This window comes from Cornus florida, unplaced genomic scaffold, assembly GCF_030987335.1.
Source record: "Cornus florida cultivar Cherokee Brave unplaced genomic scaffold, ASM3098733v1 CherokeeBrave_3.0.0_Hap2_Chr10, whole genome shotgun sequence".
Taxonomy (NCBI): Eukaryota; Viridiplantae; Streptophyta; class Magnoliopsida; order Cornales; family Cornaceae; genus Cornus; species Cornus florida.
The window spans coordinates 72,531,381-72,541,456 of record NW_026775580.1 but is presented as its reverse complement, the minus strand read 5'-3'; positions in this window follow the sequence as shown (position 1 = coordinate 72,541,456).

Genomic DNA, 10,076 nt, shown 5'->3' with positions numbered 1-10,076 from the left:
GTCCCATTTCTATTTCCATTTCCATTTCCGTTCCCGTTTCCATCTTTCTCTACTATCCGTTGAGGAAAGGAAAAAATAGAGAAAAGTATTACTGATTTTTCCATCCAATGACATGTTGACAACAATGGATAAATAAGTCCTACTGGTAAACAATAATTGATAGATCAACAATCTTCTTACCTTGAATCCTTTATTTTACAGAGTACATATCCCTTTTCATGCTTTTCTATTCCATCCTTTTTGAATGAGACTTGCAACTGTGCCATTAGTTCTAATCCAATAACGAAAATATACTCCTATTTGCATTTTCAACCCAAAATTACATTTTCCACCAAGTTTTTGACTATATGCTTCAAATATTATTTCATTTTTTTTTTTCAGATTTTAAAATTAATTATATATATATATTTTCATTGACAAAAAAATTCACGCACCCATTTATCCTTCTCCTTATAGTAAGTCCACAGTCTATTTACATATTCCAAATTCAGCATCTTCGGAATCCTGAATGCTATATCATTTTTTTATTTAAAATGCACTAAATGAGATCATAAATAAGAATACATCATAAAAATTGTTGTCATTATGATTAAGTTGTTTTCTTTTTTACTAAATAAAAAAGGTAAATTACATTAATTTCTCCTGAGGTGTGGGCAAATTACAGTGTTCAACCTTTATTACTTTAACATTTTCTAAAAGTGTGAAATGTCATTTATACCCTTATCTAATTTCATATTACTATAATAAAAATTAATAATATGTCAAACCAAAAGACTGTATTACCCTTTTATTTATTTCCACATCTTGTAAACACTATATTACTTTACTTTTTTTTTTTTTGGAAAAATAAAAAATAAAACCTAATCAAATGTCATTAACAAAAAAATAAAAATAAAAATTTGTTTTTTTTTTTTTAAATTTAATAATATGAAATTGGTATGAAAATTGATACTTTGCATTTCAATGACATTTTCATAATATTTTTTTTAATTTTATGTCAAAATATAAGGCTATTGAGGTCTTTTAACACAATGAAATGTCAGCTTAATCATTTTTGAATTTTCATTAATGACATGGGGTGTTGTTGAACAAACGCCACATCTCAAAGAAGGTCAAAGTAATAAAAATTAAACGTTCTATCAGTATATAATTTGTTCAAATCTCAAATTATTACTCAAATAATAAAAATTATACCTCTACCTGTGTGAATTTGCATTAAGTTATTACTCAAATAATAACTTTGAGTCCCGAGGGATTTAATGGACTCAATTTTAGTCTTATTTTATTTGATTTATGAATTTGTGACTTATAAAAAATATTATTTTTCTTAACTCACTAAAGAGTGGTTTGAGATTTTTCTCTAAAACAAATTAAAAAATTAGTCGATTGTTTCTTGAATCATAAATGTGAAGACATTGAAGAAGGAATACAGTGTTGTCATAAGTGAAACGAACAACTAAATTATTGGAAGGCATGTTCTTCATTAATATTCCGTATTAAACTTGTACCGTAATAAAGATCCTACAATATTTGACAACGCTTGTGTTTCCTGCACCACCACAATTCTAGCCACTCAAAGAATAGTAAAGAAAATCAATTAATTAATAGCATAAATAGAAAAGAATAACCACAAATCTAGATAATACTTCATTTTAGACATCCACAAATGTAGGCTCTCTCTTCCGACAAAACAAAATATTCCCTCAAAATTGATTAATTCCTCTATGGATTAAATGGAACAAGTCTCACTTTCCATTGCGAATTTTGAGTCATTTGGAATCTACCCAAAAAAATTCTTTCATGGTTCAAATTGAATATGATTAACACAAACCATCTACTCCATTTATTTTCTGATGCATACATATATTGAATAAGGCCCACTTTTATTATTATTATTATTATTATTATTATTCTTAATTATTCATACACACATGTTTCTTCTGATATTTAAATCTCTGACCTCTCTTGAGAAATAAGAGATTGATACTGCTAGACCATTGGTCTGTTGGTTATTATTATTATTATTATTAAAGCAAATGGGTTTTCAATATTAAAAGAAAAGAAAGCAGAGCTAACATGATAAAATTACGAGTACGCTCGTGCAAGCTATATTTTTCAAATTACACCGACATTTTCAAAGGTTTGGATAAATTGCACACAAAATGACCATTCATTATTTTGACTTCTCCTAAACTTGTTTGCTGGCTGGTGGATGGTGACTTTACGTATGAAAAATCAATAATGCTTTTATATCTACGTAGTAATAATATATTATACTATAGATATTTATTAATCTGAAAATTTATGTGACTGGTATATAATTTGCTTAAATTTCGAAAGAGGTCAGTCTAATTTACCTTCTTATCTTTAACACAAGGGAAGGGCAAAATTGTCATTTTATAAAATATGGTTAACAAGTATGTTAAAAACAAAATGCTAAAGGTTTTACTGAGCACACACGCTAAAATTTAAATTCAAAAATATCAAAATAATAAGCATTGAACAATCTATTCAAATATAATTTAATAAAAACGAGAACTCTCTACAATTCAATATATAATTCTATATAATACTTCATCACATGTTAATTATTATGCACAATGTATTATAAAGTTTAACCCAATCATAAACTTTTGTGATGGATTTTTAGTTTAGGTGCACAATCATATTAGTAATTAGTTTGCAATGCAAGTCATGTAACAAAACATAAAAGAACAAAATAGAGAGGATATGTAGGGAAATTGATATGATGAGAGAGAAAGACAAAGAGAAAGAGAAAGAGGGAGTGGGGGGCCACATGTACCATCCCATGTGAGGGGAGAGAGGAAGAACATAATAGTATTAATATTGGGTGACAGGTAATAAAAATAATGAGGAATATTATAATGAAATTAATCGAAACGGTGCCGCAGAGGAGTTTAGTCAGTAAAATAATACTCTTACAGATAATGTAGTCCTACGGTCCAACCAATATAACCACCTTATTGACAGCTATTTTGTCCATTGTGTGCCACGTGCACTCATTCTGCATCTGCCACGTTGACCACATTTGTCCTGCCTCCATAGTGTGGGCTGAATCTACCGTGTCGTGTCACGCATGTCATGTTAGGTTGCCTCAAGTGCGATTAATTGAACTAGTGAAAGTTCTCTCCGCCCAAATCACCATGTATTTTGCATTCTGAATTTTGAAGTTCGAAATTCAGCCAAATTATCATTTTGTTAAAATTTGTGTTACAATTAAATATGCAAATAGTAAAGTTAAATACGTGACTGAAGGTTGACGACTTCAAAATTCTACTTTAATTTGTGAGACATAAAAAGAAGAGTTGTTGAAACTTATAAGTAATATTTATGAACATAGAGAGTCGTCTAAAAAGGATTATATTTACATAATGGGGTGTTGTGTAAATGTTGTTAAAGTGTTCAAAGTTCTTCTTAATTGTTGGGATGAATTGAGGGGGGTATAAAAGAAGTTTTTTTTATTTGGTCGAAGGGAAGAGAAAAGAGAGAGAAAGCAGAAAGGGATGTTTCATCCCTATTTCCTTTGTAATTTTGTATTTGCTCAAATTTGGGGAAAGAGAGAAAAAACAAGATAATAACAAATAAGTTTTTAATTTGGGGAAAGTGCAAAAAACACCCCTGAAGTATACCTTTCATAGCACTTTTACCATCTATTTAAAAAGGTGTGCAAAAAACACCCATATTCTTTTCAATTTGTGCAAAAACAACCCTCAATTAATCTAATGCCTATTTTACCCTCTACTCTTCCAAAAATGCCCCCATCATCAAGTCAGTGCCTGCCCTAGATCAATTGATTAACCTTTGTGAGGACGGTGAAAGCTTTGGCCATTCGGCCAAGCTTGTTCCCAATCCGCCCGCGCAGCGCCCACGGCGAGAGACGGAATAACGAGCTGAAAGAAGGGCGATGCGGATTGGATGCTGCTCGGTGAGGCCGTAACCCCTTATCAGTGCATGAACATATTTATTTCTCTTTCCCCAAACAGAGAGCAAGATGTAGTGGGCGTGGAACAAAATAACGGTGCCGGTGGACAAGGACGGAAGAAACGGAGAGAACACCGACGTAGGTGCAGCCTGAACCAAAGAGAAGAACAGGTCGCCGGCGACAGCGCATGACTGGTTCGGCGACGGTAAGGCAGAAAAAAACAACTTCTTGATGATGGTGTGGAACTAGATGGCACAGCGAGATACAGCAGGTCGTGGATTGAATGAAAATCATGGGTACGCCTCTGCAAATCATGCCTCTACCACTTCTCGCCGAGCCACAATCGAGCCGCCACTTCACAGCAAATCGCTGCCGTCCTTGCTCTACCGTTGATCCTCGCTGGCATATCACATCTCTGCCGCCATTTCTCGCCGAGCCACAATCGAACCACCATTTTCTCACCGGCATCTTCCAAGTTCATCAAAACTGCCGGCCTCTGCGAATCTTCTTCATCATCTTCAAGATCTCACCAACAGTTGAACTCGTTCTATAACTCACCGAAGAACGGAGCTCGCTGCAGTGTGTTGTGGTTGCAATCTTACAGACCCAATTGGTGACCAAACAAAAACCCATTTCCGGTGCGTTTTATGAATAGGTCCGACAAGCGGCGTGACCAGTCACAACGGCGATCGTCGGCATCAAAAGCGACAACAGTTCGGCAAGTGCCTAGTCTCGCCGGTTATAGTCCGTGACTCGTCGATTCATTGCCGCCGCTCCTTGCATCACCGCCATCTTTTCTTCCTTTCTTTCTAGTGGTGTTAGAAGTTTTCCCACAAATTGCGGCGACTGGTTCGGAGGTGGATGATGTTCGGTGGTGAAGCAGCGATTGGGTTGAGTGAACGACGATTGGGTTGAGTCGCCGACGATTGGGTTGTGCGTTTGGACTTGGATGTGATTAGGGTTTTGTGAAGGGTAGAAACGCAACGCCAAATCAGCTGCTGACAAAGAAAGGAGAAGGTGACTTGGGGTGGAGCTAGGCGGTGGGTGGTTATGAACTGGGGTGGAGAAAAATCCGGCAACTAACACAGTACATATATATATATATATATATATATATATATATATATATTGTTACAACAGATTCAACAAAGACAACTGATACAAAGGTATAGAGGAGACAGATAAAATGAGAAACCAGGGAGCTAACAGAGAAACGGATGAAGGTCCAATCGAAATACAGAAAAAAATAACAAAGGTAACCACCAAGATGAAGAAGAAGAAGGGCCAAACCCTTTTTAGTCATTTCACATTTTTTTAAAAAATTTATATACATTATAAAATGTGCTGATAAGGGCATTTTAGTCCAATTTTTATAAATAGGACTTATTTGCACAAATTGCATAGTTTAGGGATGTTTTTTGCACTGGAGGGGTGCAATATGCACTATATGCATACTATAGGGGTGTTTTTTGCACTTGACCCTTTTAATTTCTATTTTTAATCTTCTTGCTGCATAATTTTGAATTTATTTATTTATTTTTTTTGGTTGTAATTTTATATAATTAGGGTATATTAGTAAAAATAATATAAAAACTATTTTTCCCTTCTTTTCAACCAAATGAAAAAAACATGTCACCACATCTATCATTTCTACTATCTATTTCATCCAACCAAACGAAAAATGAGAAAAACACATTCCCTTCCCTACAGATGTCTCATCCATCATTTCTCCTCTCCCTTCCATTCATTTTTTCATCCCTCCAACCAAACAAAGCATTAGTAACTCTTTAGTGTTTGATAATTTCGAATAAGCGTTTTTCGTGTATTTAAATTACAAATGTCTATTTTTTAAAAAAAATTCAGGTAAATGCACGCACTCATAATATTATTTCTAAGTTGCATATATTTCAATGAGTCATATCACCCTTTATTATTTAATTAGTTGATGATATCATATTATCAGTACTCTCTATGTATTGATTTTTTTTTCCTCAACCTCCCTATTAAAGAAGAAGATATTAGGTGTGTCCGATGCTCAACACTTACGACTCGAATAAACTAGGTGCACGGTGTGCTGTACGCACCCAAAATCTACTACATTTGAAAAGGAGATATCATAATTTAATGGTTGCAGATTTTAGAATTCATAGATTTGATGATATTCTAATTTCATAAGCTATCTTATTTTAGTCCCTATCTTATTTTAGTCCAGTCATAAAAGAGGTGAGATGAATCCATCAAAAAATTTTGATCATATTGATATGAAAACTTCCTTTCATGATCATTTTAAGCCTCTATGTCATAGTCAGTCATCCACTACAGAGTTTGTTAATAAATCATATCCAACCCAAACCTGAATAATTAAACCAAAAAACAGGGTTTGTTAATGGATCATATCCAACCCAAAACTGAATAATTAAACCAAATTAAACTAAGATTTGGAGACCAAACCAAAGTATTGACTTCTATATATACATTGATGTGTGTTTTGCTTTGAGAACACTTGGTAATCATCACATGAGTGATGGGTGTGTTTATATTTATTTTTTAATGGTTCAATTTTGGTTGTCTGGTCTTTCTCTCTCCTCTTCCTTATCTATTGTGAGCACACCACTGCATCTACCCATTTGATGACGATTATTTTTTTTAGGCCAACATTAATACTAACACCTTAAACCCTAAGCTTTGTCAACATTGAAGGCAAAATGTCACCATCACTACTAAGACTTTTTGGTTCTGGCTTGAGAATTTTTTAGAGCAATAAGCTGGCAATTAATTAATTATATATATATATATAGATAGGTACAACTACAACCGCAAGTCAGATCTCAAATTGAAGCTTTTTTCAAGGAAGCGTGATTGAGCCAGTGCTTGGCACATGGGTAAAACCCCACTGCTGATTGAGAAGTGGTATATATAATGGTCCTCTCCGGACAATGTATTTTTCTCACTAGATATTACCATTTCAGAAAAACAGTGTCCCACTTGATAAGAAAGGCCGTGGGCTTTTAAACTCCACTATACACATATGTGTGTGGTTCTCTCTCTCTCTCTATATATATTATATATGTATTTGTATGTACACGTGTGAAAAATGTTAGTGATATTTGGATCCATCGAGGTATAATAATCTTAGACCATATGATCCAGTCTAATCAAACTCTGCACTTGAGAGTATAACAATCTTAGATCATGTGATGCAGTCTAATTAAACTCTCCGCTTGAGAAAAATGAATTTAGTCCAATTAAACTCTCCGCTTACAACTATAACTTATTAGATAGATCTAATCTAATGTGATCTAGAAACTCTCCGACTACCCAGGATATGTTAACCTAATTCAAAGATAAGAGAAACCTACTTCTTGTAGTTATATAAACTCTAAAAACATATAAGCGTTTTTAGAGAATTAAAAAACGATTTAAGGCTTACTTCGTTTAGATTTTTTATTATTTGAGAACTAAAAATTAGAAAACTGTACAAAATCTATTTGATAAATAGTTTTTAAAAACTCAGTTACGAAAGTGTGTATTCTTACATAATTGTGTTTCATAGCTTTCTAAAAATAATTTTCTATTTTGTTAGTTCGTAAAACTCGGCCCTTGTATTTTTAGATTCTTTTTAACCTCTCTTTTTTTTTTTTTTTTTTGGGTAAGAATTTTTGTAACCCTATTTGTATATAACAATTTTTAGAAAACTTTTAAAATTTCAAAGTGTATTAATTTCCAAAAAAAAGAAGCTGAATTAAAGAAACCAATATATTTTGTGTTCTGCCACTTTGATATATGGGGGCCTAAGACAGTTTTGATAGAAGCAGGATGGTGTTAAATGGTTTACCTATGACCCTCACTTATAAGCTTAAAGTCCTGCTCACACTCTGAACAACAGTTCAATGAATGTCTGTTCTCATTTGGACAGAAATGATACGAAACCAAAATGGGACCTTGAAAGCATTTTCTGTATTGGATTCCAACAAAAGCCAAAAGGGGGAGTGAGGTCACTAGCATGCTGAGAGCAACTTATGCCTGACTTACAGCTTTCCATGCTTCATTTTACAAGCAAACATCAGATGAGTTGGGCCCAATTTGTATTACTAGTGCCCTACACAACTTATGCCAATAGAGAGACCTTACCTCAAAGAGAAAAGCAACATTCATGCACTCTGCACACCATGCTCAGCTCCTCTGTGGTGGTGTTCATGATGAGAAAATTACTGGGCAGTTCGAGATCCTGTGGTACTGAACGATTACGAGACGTGATGTAACAAAAAGAATTACATGGTGTCCCCAGTGGCGTAGCAGAGATGGTTGGTAGGACGCATGGGCGGCTCAATATAATATGAGGCCTTAGGCGAAAAAAATAAAGTGACATTTTATTTAAATCTATTCATATATTTATGTCAGCTAATTATTTGTTTAGTGATTTTTAAACCTATTCTAAGAGTCATATTTAATAATATAAATAAAAATTATAAACAAAATATATAATTTTATGATAACAAAAATTAATAAAACTATAAACTAATTTAAGTTATAGAATAATAAAAACTAATTTCGAATAATTTGGTCTAATGCTCCAATAAATTCTTTAATAGAATATAAGTATATTCAAAATCTTCTTCTAGAGTGAGATTGTGAGATTGTAAATTATAACTGTAGAGAAGATGAAAAAAAAAAAAAAAAAATTGTAATGAGAGAGGAGAAAAAATATGTGAGGAATAAAAAAAATAAAAAAAAAGAGAATAAAATTTAATAAGAGTCTTAGAAAAATATAGGAGGTTTCACTAATTTTCACTTATATATATATAATTTTAATCTGTGTGTATATATGCTGATGTAATGAGAGGAAGAAGAAGAAGAAGAAGAAGAAAAGGATAATACAAGGATAGAATTATTTTGCCTACACTATTAAATTTTGTATTTGTTGAGGTTTAATGATATAAGAAAATAAAATATTTAGGTAAGTTATAATGTATAAAGAAAATTTTTTTGGGGGGTCCTCAAAAAAAATAAATCATAGAAATCTTTTAGTCAACTGTCAAATTTTTCTATACATTGAAGTTTAATAATTAAAGAAAATACTATAATTGTTTTAGAAAAGTTATAATATATAGAGAAATAAAAAATTATAGGGCCTTCTTATTGGCTGAGGCTTTAGGCAACCGCCTAACTCACCTAAGGCTCGAGCCGGCCCTGATAGGACGAGCCTCCAAGTTCTAGACGAATCGTATCTAGCACTTGGGTATGGGTTCGATTTCCCACTACTTCGCATGTTCCTGACTTAAAATGTTACACGGACTGTGGGGCTGGGTTAGGGAGCCCATGGATTAGTCAGTGCAAAGTTTCGAACACCCTGAATAATAAAAAATAGATAAAATAAAAATTACATGACATCTTGTAATTGTTCAAAGTAAGATAGTCTCACACCATTTAATAATTTAGTGCTCACCATAACACAAAGGGATTGGGACCCACATTAGGTTTGGTACTCAAGTCCTTCACATTTAGGTTGACTCTCTACAAAATTTGTTATTTGTCTAATAATTTTGTTTGTGAACTTCTTTTATTCTTGTGACTTATATATGGATCACTTATCATAAGTTTAAATCATAATCATGTACTTTATATCATGTAGAATTTTATACTTTATCCATACTTTTATTACAATGCAATTATTAAAATTCTTTCTTTCTTTATTAAAATCATTATCATGTACTTTATATCACTTATCCCTAATGTTCTTGCAAACCAGTTAGCATACCACATTTGTTTAGTTGGCTATAATGTGTTGTATAATATTTGCATTTTTCATTTAAAATATATTATTATTAACATTTATTTGTAATAACAAAATTATGACAAACTTTCTGAAATTAAGAGTGATAATGTGATATTGCTTGAATAATTTTAGACTATATTAGTCATCATACATATCTCAACACTTCATTTTGATTGTAGCAAGGAAAGAAAATAAATAAATAAATAATACTTCGTTTTGAAAACAACTTTTCTTAACAATTATACTAATAATATTATGCTAGAAAAGTTTAAATTTTAGCATTTACAATGTAAAACATTACTGCCATATTAATACTTCATTTTGAAAAGATTCTAAACAAAGTATTTTAGAAGTATC